Below are 19,411 nucleotides of genomic sequence, written 5' to 3' on the forward strand. Positions count from 1 at the left end.
GGATTGCATTGCTAGCTATTCAGTTATATAGTTCGCTTGGCTAGCATGCACGCCTAGGCGAGGAAATTATTGTCCACATAGGTGAGTTAGTTCAGGATACACAGGCATCCCAAATAGGCAGCAAATAAATCTAAAATCAAACTAGCACCACCACAACATCAACCACCCTCTTCGGACCGAGTTCCCTAGCACACATCAAGTATCCTTCGATTCAAGCATTCTATCAACCAAATGACATCCTCCACCATTGGATTGAGGCACATCATTGACAAATCTATGTATGCTTTTTGAAGAACAATGTCTGATTAAAGGTGTACAATGTAATCCGGTTCGATTGGTATCACAATTAGCTTGGTGCTAGATTCATATTTCTATCCATGGAGAGAAATGTAAATAAATGTTGTTTACATTTCTAAGCGTGCAGTAGAAATGTAAACAACATTTTGATTATCCAACGCATGAAATTTTTAAGCAATATGAGTAACAAGGAACATGCAAGCGATATTGTCTCAATTGCTTTTGAATGAAACATTCTCCTTGTTGTTTTTGATGGAGTGATTATCTCAGTTACTTTTGATAGAATGATCATCTAAGTATCTTTTGACGGAACAACCACCTCAGTTGTTGCAACCAATCTTATGCGCTTCTTGTACTTTGGGTGATTGAAATAGTAAGGTAGTAAACACAAGTTTTAATAGAAACTTCATAAATCATTCATGGAAATGCAGAACAAGCATACAAGTAGGAAAATATTCTCTGCCTCAGATCAATTTCTACAGGGAAATCCTGCTTAGTTTACCAAATGAGCTGAGGTGACCATCGACAAGGAAACCAAACATGCCCTAAATCCAACTCTATTTGTTCAAATTATGGCTACAGAGCTCCAATTACAAACATGCTTAACATCCGACATTGGGAGAGAAAGAAAGAGATGGGAGGACGAGGGGGGCCAACCAACTAACATTAGCTGACAATGGTGGTTCCGACGCTAGTTGGAGTTGCCACGCTGCATCTAGAAGAGCGTGAGTGAGGGAACGTGTGCACAAGATATAGGAGGCGACAGCTAGAGTTCATGTCAATGGATATGGTAGCACCAGGTCAGTGCTTGTGATTGGCCTAGTGTCATTCAGCATGCCGCCATAGATTATTCTAGAGTCGAAATGGTTGGACCACATTTCAGCAATGAGCAATGGGAGATGTCTATGAAATCTTTGTTTGCGAACCCATTCACCAGCACCATATTAGGAACTGATGAGTTGAAAATTTCTGCTTATGTGTAGTACACTTCTCATCCATTGTGCTGGAATGGGGGCTAAGGGCGAATCTGGCCACAAAGGCCAATTACTTGAAAGCAACAGGCAATGACAAGGAGATACCACGGAATGGGTGGTGCTGCTCGTCAGCATGAATAGGACAAAGAGTCTTCTAGAAAGATTGCTTTGCTAGCTACTCAGTTATATAGTTCGCTTGGCTAGCATGCACACCTAGGCGAGGAAATTATTGTCCATATATAGGTGAGTTAATTCAGGATAGACAGGCATCCCAAATAAGCAGCAAATAAATCTAAAATCAAACTAGCACCACCACAACATCAATCACCCTCATCAGACCGAGTTCCCTAGCACACATCAAGTATCCTTTGATTCAAGCATGCTATCAACCAAATGACATCTTCCACCATTGGATTGAGGCACATCATTGACAAATCCACTACTACAGAATGAGGCATTGGTCGATGCCCAAAATGGCCAAAAACCTCGGCCTTTTTGCGGCCCGGGGTTAAAGACCCCTTTAGCACCGGCCAGAGCCACGGGCCGAGGCAACAAACCGGTGCTAAAAGGTAACCCTTTAGCACCGGTTTTTGCTCTGAACCGGTGCTAAAGGTCCGGTTTATAGGTCGGCTCCCTCCTCCCCTCTGCCCATTTGAAACCGAGAGCACCATTGTTGTTCTTGGAGCTTCTTCTTGCTTGTTCTTCATTTGTTCTTCATCTCCAACGCCCATCGTTGATCTTCTTCGACTCCGTCATCGTCTCTTCGTGCTTGGAGGTGACTAACTTCAGCCTTTCTTGTCTTTTTCATGTTGTTTTTGGCTTGTGATGTTCCCATCATTTTTTAGCTCAAATCCACTTTGTTATTTTGAATCATTCACATGAATTAGTATCCATATATATATATATCATATTTCATGGTTGACCTAGTTTTAATGTATTTTGCAAGAATGAATTATAGTATATTTTTATGATCATAGAAAGTAGGATAGTTCAAATTAATTGGTTTGTTAATATCACTTGATTTATTTTTATTACTACATATAATGTCCATTGTATCATACATGTTTACTAGTAAATGTGGAATTTATAATTGTTTTAAAATTGAGTATGGATAGTAGATGGCAACCGTGACCGGGTCTTCAGTCTCTCAACGGGTTCAAAAGCGATACCGTCCGGAACTCCCTCTCATTACTTGTGGCAAGTGTGGGCAGAAGATTTTGATGGAGTACAAAGTGTCGAAAGAGGGAGTAAACAAGGGTCGTATATTCTACAAGTGTCCAGATCGTAATGTGAGTTATTTCCAGACATTTGCTTATATATATGCATATTTTTTTAAATGATATTAATTAAACTTTTGATTCTCTCTTTTAATTTCAGTGGGACGGTACCGGCGGATGTACAGGTTGGTACTAGGAGGAAGAATACATTGAACACATTAAGAAATCTTTTGTACAGGTGGTTGAGGCTGAAGGTGGTGAGGCAGTGAGCCGACGAAAGGAGTTCAATGATGTTGATCAAGCGAATGATCTATCTATTATAGTTGGGATCGGACGCGAACTAATTATGTTGCTTAAGTGCATTTTAGTTTTGTTTTTTTTAATGCTAGTTGCGATTGTATTTGTTGTAGCCAAGCTTTCCTAAATTAATCAACTATGTATCTTAGACATGTTGTGCAATAAGATGAGAAACTATATGTGTGCATGGTTTTCATAATATATATGTTATCTTTAATGCAGATGGTAACACGTAATTGGATGTATAATGCCGATCGGCGCTCCGAAGAGTTCATTAATGGCGTGCACTATTTCTTAAGTGTGGCCGAGTCAAATAAGAGGGACGGTTTCATGTGCTGTCCATGTGCCGTGTGCAAGAATTTGACGGAATATTTTAACTCAAGAACTCTTCATTCACACTTATTAAAGTCTGGTTTCGTACCAAACTATATTTGTTGGACCAAACATGGAGAAAGCGGAATTATAATGGATGAAGGTGAAGAAGAAGAAGAAGAAGAATTGGACCATGCCAATATTATTGCTCAGTACGGTGGCTTCAATGATGTTGCAATGGGGGGAGATAATGAAGAAGAGGTGGCGGCAGAAGATGATCGGAGCGATGATGCTTTTGGTGATGCCATCTGTGATGCACAAAGAGAATGTGATAGTGATAAAGAGAAAGCCAAGTTCGAGCGCATGCTAGAGGACCACAGGAAATCGCTATATCCCACCGCTGAAGAGGGGCAAAAAAAGCTGGGTACCACACTAGAATTGCTGCAATGGAAGGCAAAGAATGGTACATCTGACAAGGCATTTGGGCAGTTATTGAAGATCATAAAAAAGATGCTTTCGAAAGGCAACGAATTGCCCACCACTACGTATGAAGCAAAACAGGTTGTCTGCCCTTTGGGATTAGAAATCCAGAAGATACACGCATGTCCTAATGACTGCATCCTCTACCGTGGGGAGGAATACGAGAATTTGGACGCATGTCCAGTATGTAAGGCATCACGGTATAAGATTAGACGAGATGATCCTGGCGATGTTGAGGGTGAAGAACGTCATAGGAAGAAAATTCCAGCCAAGGTTATGTGGTATGCTCCTATAATACCACGATTAAAACGTCTGTTCAGAAATAAGGACAATGCAAAGTTGTTGCGGTGGCATAAAGAAGACCGTAAGATAGACAATATGCTGAGACACCCTGCCGATGGATCCCAGTGGAGAGCGATAGACAGAGAATTCCCAGATTTTGCAAATGATGCTAGAAACTTGCGGTTCGCCTTAAGTACAGATGGTATGAATCCTTTCAGTGAGCAGAGCAGTAGTCACAGCACTTGGCCAGTTACTCTATGTATCTACAACCTTCCTCCATGGCTATGCATGAAGCGGAAGTTTATTATGATGCCGGTGCTTATCCAAGGACCGAAGCAACCTGGCAATGACATAGATGTCTACCTTAGGCCATTAGTTGAGGAACTTCAACTTTTATGGAGCAAACCAGGAGTTCGCGTGTGGGATGAGTACAAACAAGGGCACTTTGACCTGCGAGCATTGCTGTTTGTAACAATCAATGATTGGCCAATCTTTCAGGCCAGTCAAACAAGGGATATAATGCATGCACACATTGTTATGAAGACCTTGACTGTGTATTTTTGAAAAAATGTCGAAAGGTCGTGTACCTTGGCCACCGTCGGTTTCTTCCTGTGAACCACCCAGTACGAAAGAAAGGCAAGCATTTTAAAGGCAAGGCAGACCACTGGACCAAACCTCTCAATCGAACCGGGGATGATGTACTCGAAATGGTCAAGGATATAAAAGTAGTATTTGGAAAGGGACAAGGCAGCAAACCTATTCCCAAGGATGCTAAGGGACACGTACCCATGTGGAAGAAGAAATCCATATTTTGGGAGCTACCTTACTGGAATGTCCTAGAGGTCCGCAACGCGATCGACGTGATGCACCTGACAAAGAATCTTTGTGTGAACTTGCTCGGATTCATGGGTGTCTACGGGAAGTCTAAGGATTCACTTGAAGCACGACAAGACTTGCAGCGCATGAAAGAATGAGACAACCTGCATCCAGAAAAGACAGATGATGGATGTCATTACTTAAGCCCTGCTAGCTACACTCTGAGCAAAGAAGAGAAGGAAAGCATGTTTGAATGTCTTAGCAGCATCAAGGTCCCATCTGGATTCTCCTCCAATATCAAGGGAATAATTAATGTGCCAGAGAAGAAATTCCTGAACTTGAAGTCCCATGACTGTCACGTTCTAATGACGCAATTGATGCCGGTCGTTTTAAGAGGAATTCTACCTCCACACGTATGCCTAGCCACCGTAAAGCTATGTGCATTCCTCAATGCAATTTCTCAGAAGGCAATCAATCCAGAGCAACTAGCTACTCTGCAGAATGATGTCGTTCAATGTCTCGTCAGCTTTGAGTTGGTGTTCCCTCCATCCTTCTTCGATATCATGACACACCTCCTAGTTCATCTGGTCAAAGAGATTCGTATTCTCGGTCCTGTGTTCCTACACAACATGTTCCCCTTCGAGAGATTCATGGGTGTCCTAAAGAAATATGTCCATAGTCGTTCCCGGCCAGAAGGAAGCATTGCCAAGGGCTACGGAACAGAGGAGGTCATAGAGTTCTGTGTTGACTTTATTCCAGACCTTGACCCAATTGGCATTCCTGAATCTCGACACGAGGGCAGACTCAGCGGAAAGGGAACACTTGGGAAGAAAACATATATTGGTACGCGAAACGATTACTTCAATAAAGCACACTACACAGTTCTCCAGAACTCCTCATTGGTGGAACCATATGTTGAGGTACACAAAGATTTCCTACGGTCCCAGTGGCCCGGGAAGAATGAAGCTTGGATAATGCGTCAGCACATGGAAACTTTTGGCGATTGGTTGCGCAAAAAATGTCAAGGTGATGAAAACATTGATGAGCAGCTTTATTTGTTGGCCAGGCAACCATCATGGCATGTCCTCACATACAAAGGGTACGAGATAAATGGTAACACATTTTACACAGTTGGCCAAGATAAAAGGAGCACCAACCAAAATAGTGGTGTACGCGTGGATGCCACGGATCCAAATGGGAACAGACAAACATATTATGGACGCATAGAAGACATATGGGAACTAGTCTATGCAGCTAATTTTAAAGTTCCTTTGTTCCGGTGCCAATGGGTGAAGATGACCGGAGGTGGGGTAACAGTCGACAAGGAGTATGGGATGACAACCGTGGACCTTAACAATAGTGGGTTCAAAGACGAACCATTCGTCCTTGCTGCAGACGTGAGTCAGGTGTTCTATGTCAAAGATATGTCTACGAAACCAAAGAGAGGAAAAAATGATGACCACTCAATCATCAATGAGCCAAAGCGCCACATTGTCCTTTCTGGGAAAAGAAACATTGTCGGAATTGAGGACAAGTCAGACATGTCAGGCGATTACGAAAGGGATGATCGAATTCCGCCCTTCATAGTCAACAAAGACCCAAGCATTCTGTTAAACAATGAGGATACTCCATGGTTACGGCAGGATCATAACCAAGGGTCATACGTCAAGAAGAAGTTCACTGTTGTGTCGGCTTGACTTTGTATGAAACTATATTTGAGAATTGTGAATTTTGATGTGTGTAACAAACTTTGTATTCATGACTTTTCCAATTGTTAGAGATCATCAAATGCAAAATTTGTCATGACTATATGTGTCAATTGTGGATTTTCAACTACACCTTCCCAAAACTTTGTCAAATGCAAAAATGGTCTATATATGAAATGTAGATTTTGATGAGTGGAACAATATTGGTATTCATGACTTTTCCATTCGAGACCATCTAGGGTTCCGAAACTGCTGCGTGGCTATGAGTTCTATGAAAATTCAAAATTTAGTGGTTCAAACTTTTCCAAATGAAAAGTTGACCATTAGACAAAATGTAGAACTTGATGAGTGTAGCAAACTTTGTATTCATGACTTTTCCATTTGGGACAATCTAGGGTTCGGTCAAAGGGTGTGTTTGTAAAAACCAATGCTTTGACTTTGGTCAAACTTGGTCAAATAACCCATTTGATGACTTGAAATGAAAAAAGTTTGAATACAAAGTTGTTAGAGATCATCAAGATCTATATTTTATATATTGTCCATTTTTCCATTTAGATAATTTTGAGCCAATCCTAATTACATTTCTATAAAATCCAAGACGGGTTTTGGTCAAACTTGGTCAAACTTGGTCAAATGACAAACTAAATTACTTCAAATGAAAATATTTTGAATACCAAGTTGTTAGATATCTTCAAGATCTAAACTTTTTATATACACAACTTTTCCATTTGAGAAAGTCTAAGTTAACAATACCCACCAATTCTTGAATCTCACACAAACTATATGAAACCATATGTGTCAATTGTGGATTTTCAACTACACCTTCCCAAAACTTTGTCAAATGTAAAAGTGGTCTATATATGAAATGTAGATTTTGATGAGTGGAACAATATTGGTATTCATGACTTTTCCATTCGAGACCATCTAGGGTTCCGAAACCGCTGCGTGGCTATGAGTTCTATGAAAATTCAAAATTCAGTGGTTCAAACTTTTCCAAATGAAAAGTTGACCATTAGACAAAATGTAGAACTTGATGAGTGTAGCAAACTTTGTATTCATGAATTTTCCATTTGGGACAATCTAGGGTTCGGTCAAAGGGTGTGTTTGTAAAAACCAATGCTTTGACTTTGGTCAAACTTGGTCAAATAACCCATTTGATGACTTGAAATGAAAAAAGTTTGAATACAAAGTTGTTAGAGATCATCAAGATCTATATTTGATATATTGTCCATTTTTCCATTTGGATATTTTGAGCCAATCCTAATTACATTTAATCTCACACAAACTATATGAAACTATATGTGTCAATTGTGGATTTTCAACTACACCTTCCCAAAACTTTGTCAAATGCAAAAATGGTCTATATATGAAATGTAGATTTAGATGAGTGGAACAATATTGGTATTCATGACTTTTCCATTCGAGACCATCTAGGGTTCCGAAACCGCTGCGTGGCTATGAGTTCTATGAAAATTCAAAATTCAGTGGTTCAAACTTTTCCAAATGAAAAGTTGACCATTAGACAAAATGTAGAACTTGATGAGTGTAGCAAACTTTGTATTCATGACTTTTCCATTTGGGACAATCTAGGGTTCGGTCAAAGGGTGTGTTCATCAAGATATATATTTTTATATTTTTTATTTGATGAAAATTATACCCAACTAGCATTCCTAGTAATAAATAACAAAAATAAAAAGTTTTACATCAATATGATGTGAAAATAAATTTCCAGTTCATTGGATATAGTTTTTGTAAATTTATTGGAATAATATATTTTTGCATTAACAAAATACTAAATAATTCTTACAAAATCATTGCAAATTATAAAAATACAATAAGATATTTAAGTTTAAAAATTTTCATGTGTACATTAAAACAAATTACAATATATGTCACTGTTTAAAAAACATTATGCAAAATATTTAATTTACTATACAATTTATAATATAAACTGTATATATAAAACAATTGAAAAACCCTAAACTAAAAAATGGGCCTTTAGCACCGGCCCATAGTGGGAACCGGTGCTAAAGGGTCCTGAAAATTTCAGGAGCCCGCCCTAGCGCGCGCTGGACCCTTTAACACCGGCGCGTGTTACCAGCCGGTGTTAAAGACCCTTTAGCACCGGTTCCAGCCACAGACCGGTGCTAAAGGGTTCGCCCCTATATAAGCCGCCGGCTCCCTGGATCCGGCAATTCTTTCGTCTTCGTCTTCGTTCCAGCGCCGCCGGGTTCATCGTCTTCGCCGCCGTCGTTTCGTTCTCGACTCCCTCGCCGCCGCGACCACCGTCTCCACCAGCGCCGCCGCGGCTCTCCACCAGCGCCGCCGCGGCCCTCCTCCAACGCCGCCGCCGCGGGCCACGGCCAGATCGAGCGCGCGGGCCACACATCATCCCGGCCACGTCGATCTTCCCTGATCTCTCCGGCCGGCCTTGCTAAGTATAGATCGAGAACGCCATTGATTAATTATGTATTTATATACACTAGCTAGACCAGAAATATATATACAAAAAATATTACATATATATACATAAATTAATACTACAAATCAAAACACCATATATATATATATATGGTGTTTTGATTTGTAGTATTATTTTTTGTATATATTTTTATGTATATATGGTGTTTTGATTTGTTGTATTATTTTTTGTATATATTTTTATGTATATATATGTAATATTTTTTGTATGTATGTATATTATTTTTTGTACATATATACACACATATATATAGTTTGTATGTATGAATTATAATTGTTTGTATGTATGTATTATTTTTTTAATATATTATTCTAGTATATATATATAGTATGTATGTATGTTTTATTTTTTGTATATATGTATTATTTTTTGTATGTATGTATATTATTTTTTGTACATATATACACACACATATATATAGTTTGTATGTATGAATTATAATTGTTTGTATGTATGTATGTATTATTTTTTTAATATATTATTTGTAGTATATATATACAGTATGTATGTATGTTTTATTTTTTTGTATATATGTATTATTTTTTGTACATATATACACACATATATATAGTTTGTATGTATGAATGTATTATTTTTTTAATATATTATTTGTAGTAGTTTTTTTTAGTATATATTTGTTGTATATTATTCTTGTATCATATTTTATTTTCTAGTGTTTTGTAAATATTATTGTTTGTACTATATTATTCTAGTATTGTTTTTATTCTAGTGTATTACTTGGCTTAAAAGATTCTAGTATTATTTTTAGAGCACTCCAACACTTTAATTTGTAGTAGTACTAGTAGTAGTATATAAGTCTCTAATATATGTTCTAGTAGTGTTTAGCCACTAAATTTATTCTAGTAGAGTTTTGTATATATTTTTGTTTGTACTATATATTATTCTAGTTTTTTTTATTAATGTATTACTTGGCTTAAAAGATCCTAGTATTATTTTTAGAGCACTCCAACACTTTCATTTGTAGTAGTATTAGTGTATTTCTTATCTTATATAGAATATATATATATGTATGGTTGCAGACATAGAAATGGCTGACCGTCCTCATGATGATCCTGATTATATGGAAGCTGGCATTCAAAATATGATCGACGACGGTAGTCAGTACTTTGTTGATTACCACGACATCATGCAAGGCAATCCTACTGAGCAACAAGAGGGCAATGCCCCTGAGCAACAAGAGGGCAATGCCCCTGAGCAACAACTTGTCGTGCAACAAGAAGAAAATACTGGCGAGGTATGTAAATGTAAACATATATAAATAATGCATCTCTTACATTAGGTTTTAGACTTATTACTTGGTTATTAATTTAGTATTTTTGTTTCTATATGTACGTGTAGCCTTCTGGATCGACCTCTACGGGGAGAAGCGTACCTCCACGAGGGCCAAAGAAGCCGTTGGAGGGCCGCTATGTAATCTCTGAGTTTGAGATAGCTACAGGCAGACCACTTGGTGAGCATGCAAATAAATATGTTAGTCACTGTGGATATCTTGTAAGAGATCAAATACCGATCAGTTGTCGTGAATGGAGAGAGAAGCGAAGTTCTCCTGAGATCAGTTTTGTCTCTGATCGTGACAAGGAGTTAGTTTGGAAAGCCGTCATAGACGTTTTCACCTTCGACACCAACGATGAAGAGTTGAAGGTGCGAATTTATGACTGGACTATGAAGAAGATGGCAGTACTCTTCCAGAATTGGAAGAAGTCTTTGTACAATAAATATGTCAAGAAAAACGAGACTCCAGATTTCAACCTCAAGCAATATGTAAAGCTGAGGGCCTTCTGGGATGACTTTGTGCAGTACAAAACATCAGAAGAGGGCGAGGAACGAGCCAATAGAAACAAAGAGAATGCCAGTAAAAAGGCATACCACCATCATATGGGATCAGGTGGTTATAAGAGTGCTGTTCCCAAGTGGGACCGAATGGAACAGGAGATGCTTGCTAGGGGGGTCACACCCGAGACAATAGCAAAGAATTGGAGCGAGCGCTCCAAGCATTGGTTCTACGGTCATGGGGGAAGCGTGGACCCAGACACCGGGGCGCTAGTTTGGGGCCAAGAAATCTCTAGAGCAGCAGAGAGACTAGTCCGTGCACGAGAGGCGGTTCAGTCTGGTGAGTTCAGGCCTAACAGGGAGAAGGATGAACTCACCTATGCGCTTGAAAATCCTGAGCACGGTGGGCGTACGAGAGGCTATGGGGCAGTTCCGTGGCTGCAATCATTCCAAGCCGATCAAGATACCTACAGAAGCCGCCAGAGAAAGAAGGATGAGGAGGCAGAGCGGATCCGCCGCCTGGAAGCTTTTGTTCTGCAGTCACAAGAGCGCGAGAAAGCTCGTGAAGAATGGATGCAGGCAGAGATTCAAAGGCAAGTGCAAGCAGCACTTAGTCAAATGACGAAAGGGCAAGGTACATCACAGCCTGAGGTCAATGTTAGCCCCCCAGGCCAGTTGAGAAGCAGCTGCGCATCCACGGAAGTACCAACCATTCAGGATGACACGAAGCTACACTTCCCCGTGGATGATGTCACAGAGGCTTTTACTACCTGTGAGCTGCATGTACCAGATGGGAATGCCACCAAAAAGGTGGCTATCGCTGTTGTCAACCCTATCGATTGAACGGGCACTCCAAGAATCCATAATCGACCAGTACCTGGTGGATATGCTAGCGTCTCGGTTGATAGGGTTGAGAAAGGTTGTGGCAATGTGCCACTAGACATAGAAGGGGGAGACGGAGAGAAGACCTTAGGTGAAGCTGAGAAGACATTTATTTGTTGGCGCAAGCGCTTCATAATTATTCCTCAGCATAGGTTTGTGTGTGATTTTACTTCTTATATTATTTATTATGTATTGAAATTTAAAAAAAGTTTACTCACAAAACTTGTAATTGTTTTCTTTGCAGGGACTCCTCCAACCTAAGTCCAGTTCTCTCCCCAGCGCATCATAGTGCTGCGGGCGGTGACAATGCTGGATCTCCTCCAACACCTGCGGCGGCCACACCGACCCCGCCACCGCCTCCACCACGGTCTCCACCTCCTCCACCGAGGTCTCCAACTCCTCCACCGCGTTCTCCAACTCCTCCACCGCGTTCTCCAACGCCAAAAAGATCGGCCCCACCCCCTCCACCGCCTGCACCGCCCTCTCCAAAGAGTGCACGGTCGGTCCCCTCGCCTCCAAAGCGAGGTAGTAAGAAGCGGTCCGCCCAAGAAGGACCGAAGTCATCGGTCCCACCTCCAAAGAAGGCTGCCTCAGCAAAGAGAGCTAAGACGCTAGAAAAATTACCTTACGAAAAGAGTGAAGAGGAGGTAATTGCTACATCTAAAGCTGAGGTCCAACAATTTTTTGATAAAATAAAGGAGGAAAGGAAAAAACGGCTTAACCCAGAAAAGCCGTACTTTTATGTGAAGCCATCGGAACTGAGGCAGAAGGTGGCGGACCATCAAAAGAAGCAACGCGAAGCTCAGAAAAAGCCAGCACTTTCGGACTATGAGCGGTCTCTGGTCAAGTCTTCACAGCCTACTAAGAAGAGAGTAGGAAAGGGGGTCCCACAGCTCGGAGAAGTATCAAAACCGGTGCCCCCTTTGATTGTGCCAAATCAATACGGCTCAAATGAAGACTTGATGCCAAAGAAATCCTTAGCGTTGTCTGAGCTAGACTCGCTTAAGCGTTACTTTGGACAGAGCGGTTTAAATATGGAAGAAATTGCCGCCATTCTTGGATGCCAAACATTTGAAAAAGCCGAGGTAGTTGATCAATGGAGGGCAAGATATGAACCGGGCAGGAGTTTATTCGATCCTAAGCGTTTACACGAGCTCGGCACACAAATGTTTGCAATAAACAAATGGTGCATTGAGACGTCTAAAAGGGGAGATAATTGGATTTCTGTTCGTATTAGACAACATCACTACTTCCGTGGAGATGACCTCATATACGTGCAGTTCGAAGAATTGCACCAATTATGCCACCTCGACGCTCTTGACAAATCTCTTGTCAGCTGCTTTTGTCTGTAAGTATTTTTTTCTTTTTATTATACTTCTAACTTCTTTAATTACATGTATATAATCCTTACACACTTAGGATTTGTATGTATATATGCAGGCACCAAATGAGAGAGCTCAGAATGAGAAATGACAATAGTATTGGGTTCGTTGACCCTTATATTGTTTTCAAGGCTTCGCAGGCAGTGTGAACAGCAGATCATGAGACAGAAGTCTGCACCAATCTTATGAGGTTCTTTGTGAACCAAAAAGAAAAACAAAAAATACTCTTCCCCTTCAACTTCAAGTGAGTTATATAGTTATTAAGTGCATGCATATTTTATTTTACATTATAGGACTGACTATATATATATGTGTGTAAACAGCTTTCACTGGATACTCATGGTCATTGAAATTCCCAAGAACCAGTTGATAATCTTTGACTCAATGAGAAAACCACAAGAAAATTATCAACAAATGGTAAACATTATTCAAAGGTACGTAATGTCGATCTCAGCTACAAAATATCATAATATGACTCTGTAATTATTAGTTCACGATATACAATGGCTGTGTATAGGGTTTGGGAAAGATTCATTGACCGTGAACATCTCAGTGGATGTAAAGCGCCACTTAACATAATACATCCACAAGTAAGTTCTACTAGCTAACAAAATTTCGCTAACTTTTAGCCTTCTTATTGTCGTGGTCGTGAATATTTTTATATATATATCGTACAGTGGTGTTTAAGACAAGAAGGGGGGAACAATCTATGTGCATATTACGTGTGCAAATTCATGATGGCACAAGTCAATCAAACACCCACAGAGACGCTCAGAGTACGTTACATGTCTCTTTTCATTATCTTCTGAATTATATTGAATAACTTAGATAACTAATACCTTTTTTATGTTGAGGGAAAAGGTCCTACAACAAGACCGAATCAAAGCTATCCAAGAGACGATAGCAGGATTTCTCCGCGACCAAGTGATCAATCCAAACGACGAGTTTCACTTCAATGGCAACGAAACTCTTATTCCAAACAACGATGATCATTTGTATCGTTTGTAGACATTGGGAGAAAAAACTCTATGTATATATGTGTTACGAATTTTGTACATATAAAACTATATATATATAAAGCTTTTTACATATCTATTTAATTTTTGATGTGGTCTATTCATTTTATTATAGGCAAAGCTTAATTATTAAGCTAAGCCTATAATTTTCATTTATATATGCTTAATATGCGTGTAATATAAATATATTATTGTATCAGCAAAACATGTATTGAAAAACCTATTATTATATATTATATATAAACAATAAACAGAACCGAAGAAGTGAACCAAAAAAAAAGAAAAAGAAACCCTTTAACACCGGTTGGTAATACCAACCGGTGTTAAAGGGTCCTGCAACGTGGCAGCCCTGGCAGGACCCTTTAAAGGGGGGGGCTTTAGCCCTGGTTGCCCGAACCGGGACTAAAGGGTGGGCCTTTAGTCCCGGAAGGGCAGCACCGGCTCGGGAACCGGGGCAACAGGCCCTTCCCGACCGGTGCTAATGCCCGAACATGCAACAGTGATCTATGTCTGCTTTTGAAAGAACAATGAATGATTAAAGGTGTAAAATGTAATCCAGTTGGCATCACAATTAGCTTGGTGCTAGATTCATATTACTATCCATGGAGAGAAATGTAAATAAATGTTGTTTAAGTTTCTATGCGTGTAGTAGAAATGTAAACAACATTTTGATTATCCAATGAATGAACTTTTTAAGCAATATGAGTAACAAGGAACATGCAGGCAATATTGTCTCAGTTGCTTTTGAATGATCAATTCTGCTGGTTGTTTTTGATGGAGTGATTATCTCAGTTACTTTTGATAGAATGATCATCTAAGTATCTTTTGACGGAACAACCACCTCAGTTGTTGCAACTAATCTTCCGCGCTTCTTGTACTTTGGGTGATTTAAATAGTTAGGTAGCAAACAAAAGTTTTAATAGAAACTTCATAAATCATTCAAGGTAATGCAGAAGAAGCATACAAGTAGGAAAATATTCTCTGCTTCAGATCAATTTCTGTAGGGAAATCCTGCTTAGTTTACCAAATAAGCTGCGGTGACCATCGGCAAATGGACCAAACATGCCCTAAATCTCACTCTTTTTCCCCAAATTATGGCTAGAGAGCTCCAATTACAAACATGCTTAGATCTGAGATTGGGAGAAAAGAGAGAGATTGGGGAACAAGGGGGGTCAACTAAGATTAGTTGATGATGGTGTTGCCGCTGCCGGTTTTTGAGTTGCCATGCTAGATCTAGAAAAGAGTTTGTGAGTGAAGGTGTGAACAAAAGATGGGATGTGACAGCTAGGGTTCATGTCAAGGGATATGGTGGCACCAGGTTAGTGCTTGTGGTTGGCCTAGTGTCATTGAGCATGCCGCCACATATTACTCTAGCATCGAAATAGTTGAACAACATTGGGTATTGGGAGATGTCTATGAGAAATTGGTTGAGGAACCCATTCACCAACACCATATTAGGAACTGATGAGTTGAAGATTTTTGCTTAATGAGGACACTTTCTCATCTATTGTGCTGGAAGTGCTAATCAACCAAATTTATTACACAACCATCATAATTAATTGATGACTAATGAAGGTGGTCATTTTAAGGCGACTGCCTCCATTAAAGTTTAACCAAGGCAGGCCTTTGGTATGGAGACATGGCTCAGAACAACGAAGGCAGTCAGGATGTATGCCCGCCTCCGTTTAGAAAAGGGTAACGAAATGCAAAAGAAACTTTATGGTAGTTGTCTTGGAATCCATTTCCCTCCATCGCTGCCTCTCTCACTCTCTCCACACGCTTACAACAATGAACAACCTCTTTTGTGAATAAGTGATGTTACTCCCCTCTTGTGGGTAGTGAAATTCCATCCAAAGCTTGAAGTTGTGTTGCAAAAGATTAAGACCTTTTTTGGCTTATGTACATCACCAACTTGCACATTTAAGCTAGTTGAGACTTTACTCCTTGAGATCAATAACACTTTCATCTTACAATGGTACAAAGGTATTATCATGACACTTGAGGACATAAGGATCCTATGCCCCTTGGTTGCATTGTTCTACGAGGGACAAAACATTACCACCTAAGGTGCAAGGTCATAACATGTCATAGAACTTGAGAAACACTGGTGTATCCACAACTCCTTGGTTGTTTTGTAAGGGAAAAATATTACCACCTGAGGTGCAAGGTCATAATGTGTCAGAGAGCTAGAGAGACACTAGTGTATCCTCAATGATAGTAGGTACAAAAAAATACTCTAGATGCATCAGCGCTTCCTCGATGAATGCCAATAGATGGTTCTACCCTTCTAGGGAGCAAGTTGAGCATGCTACTTAAGATTTTTATTTTGAGTGCACAATAGAGCGGCACATCTTTATATCATATAGGGAAGAAATAACATTCCCTTACAAAAGATTGTCCTTGCCATCACTAGGATAGAAGGGAAGGTTGCCCCATGTCATGTTGTTTAAATTTAGATGGCATCAATGATTTCGACAAACATTTCCATGGCTCAAATGTGGTTGGCCCATAGAAGAGTGTTGCATATGTAGACTTAGAAGATAACGACCCATGTTTTCTCATGTCTACAAACATTGTCAGCCTCTTGTGTGGAAGGTGTAGCAATAATTTAGATCAAGTTCTGGACCTGTCCATAGTGCATGATTCCCTTACCTAGGAATTAAATGATGATCTATGTCTAGGTTGGGGCATCCAGGATCCTCGAACATAGGTTGAGGCCTACGCTGATCGGCCACGCATGCATCCAAGGAAGCCTCAAGATGGTAGCAATGCCAAGAGGGGTGTTCCTGCTTAATTAGGTCACACACTCGATAAGAAGCTAGATTGTTCGATGTAAGACATAGCCAACTTTGAGGTTCACCAGTGCCTAAGGGATGTCTGCACCCAGACAGTGTGCCTCCAGCAATGAGCATGATATACAAGACAAGTAGCTAGAGGAGCCTCATCGGGAGTGCGATATGTAAGACACACCAGCGAGGTCTCTTAAGACCTAAAAGCCCACATGCCCAGGAGGGATCCCGTCTGGTCATGTGGCAGCTATGGGCTACCCTAGCCGACCAGATAGCTCTAGAGCATCATCGTTGTCAATGCTGTAGCCATGCAGCACCAATGACAGAACGAAAATAATAGATAGATGTGTGAAAATATGATAAAGAGAGGTTGTAGAAGTGTCTTTTGATGATTGGATAGTCGAGGACTGGATCCGCCATGTACCTTTTATTTTGTGTGGGTGGTCTCTTATCCTGTAGGAAACCAAAAATGGGCCAAAACTGGAATGGGACTCTTAAATTTGTATGGGCCCAATTTGAATCTCAACAAGGAGACAGGAGAAGTGGTGGAGCTAGCAACATAATATAGGGGTCAGGGCATTTTTCCTAACATGTACCAACATGTGCCAAGTCCCTTTTATGTCACAATGTAATTGATGAAAGCCTAAATTTAAAAACATGCAAACCATGACAAATTGTGATATAACAACGAAAACATCTTAATTTGTTTAGCCATGCCATCCTACTGATGTTGGACCTACTCGATTTAGCATTTAGTAATTGGAAATTGGGAAGCAATAAACAAAAGGTCAATTCTGGAGAACAAGGAAATTTGATTTACCACTAATGGATTCACCAATCACCACTTCAGCAGCCAACAGGATGGATTGGATTGGCCAACTCAGGATTTGATTTGAGAGTTGAGACTTGAGATGGAGAGCAGTGCAGCGGTACATACTCAGGAAAGGAAACGGAGATCAGTGGATGGGGATAGAAGGGAAGAGAATGAGTACCTGATCGGGGACACTCCTGTTCGAGTTCGTGGGCGGCGGGAGATGGGAACGACGGCTGCGTTGATGGGGGTGGGATGATGGCTGCGGCGGCTCGGGCGAGTACGGTGACACCAACAACCGCGCAACGGGCATGATGGCCCAGATGACGGCCACAGCAATGGGGACGGCGGCCGCGATGACGAGGAGGGCGGCCATGATAGTGATGGCGCCCCTCAAGAGTTCACATGCGGCAGTGGTGAAGATGCCCCGAGACGAGATGTGGCTACTGGTATGAGATTTCTGAGGTGTGAGAGATGCGGCTGCTGTGGTGGGTTATGGCTGGAGATAGGGTTTTCAGTGACACTCTGCCTGGTGGGACGCGCTAATTTTAGTGCACGTGAGTGGGCTGGGCCGAGCATGCCAAAATGAAAATGGGCTGTACCAGCCAATCGTTCTGACTCTAAGATGTGTTTGAAGCGACCAATGATCTGATGTAAATAGCTAAATATATACCGTCAGTACAAGTACAAAAAGTGAATGATGATATGTTAGAAATTTATACCGACTGTGTTGATCATTAATATTATGTATTAGCAAGCATTGTTCGATACTATTGATTGGCTGTGGTATAGTGAATCTTTGCACCCTTCTTTCATGGGCTATATGAACTTGAATCTGCTATGACCCTACACCACGGTTATATTTCCATGCTGCATGAATTTCACCCATAGAAACACACGACATATTTGATAATCGAGTATAATGTTCGCTGAGTGTTTTTCCTTTTTGGTAGAACATTTTCAACAAATGTCACTAGTGAGAAATAAGTTTGGGATGGAGTGAAAGATAAAATATCCTGGTTTGGGATGGTAAGGGACCTATGAAAGTGGCAAAAACACTACGTGAGAGCATCTAAGGGATGTCTCAATACACTGAATGTAGTGATTTCAATTGTATTAATTAGATTGCTAACATGCTACCAGCTCGAGTCAATAAGGAAAGAGACACTATTTGTAGTCTTGTTGTGCCTTGTATTCCACATAGATGAGGTACCCATCTGGTTTGGGCTTCATATGTAGCCTGCTTGCGTGGTCTACCATAGGTACATATCACGGACAGTTTTGATAGAAACTATCATGGTGGGCCCATGTGTCCTTTTCCCTTTCTTCCTTATCACTCCCCGAAACATAGCCCAAAACAGGATATGGTTACGCCTAGTGCAGCCACCCATCCTATACACCTGGTCATGCTCGCCCATCCTGTCCATCGGGGCCTAGCTCGCTCATCCATATGTAGGAGCGGGGCTTGACAAACTCTGCTGGAACGACAGATCTGCCACTGCCACACCTATCCGCAAACTTAGGGCACAAACTTGGCTCCGCTCTAATGATGTGTAGCTCTACACAGTTTTGGCTAGTGGCTCTCAACAGTGCCACTGTCAGACTTCATTGTGCTGCAACACGCTGAATTGTTCCTCTCTCACTCACTGCCACTATGGAGAGAAGGGGAAGGATAAATGGGAGCTAAGGTTTCTTGGCATAGCTGGCGCATGCAGAATTGGGGCCCTAATGTGAGCACACAAGATACGAGTCATCGTACTATCAAGCTAGGGTGCACATTGGTCGGTGCCAGACTCGATATGTAGGGCGGGGCAAATCAGCTGCTTTTGTGACCTAGTTCCAGAATTTTTTTTGCATCCGATGAGTTAGCGGACCTT

This window comes from Sorghum bicolor, chromosome 5 (assembly GCF_000003195.3).
Source record: "Sorghum bicolor cultivar BTx623 chromosome 5, Sorghum_bicolor_NCBIv3, whole genome shotgun sequence".
NCBI lineage: Eukaryota > Viridiplantae > Streptophyta > Magnoliopsida > Poales > Poaceae > Sorghum > Sorghum bicolor.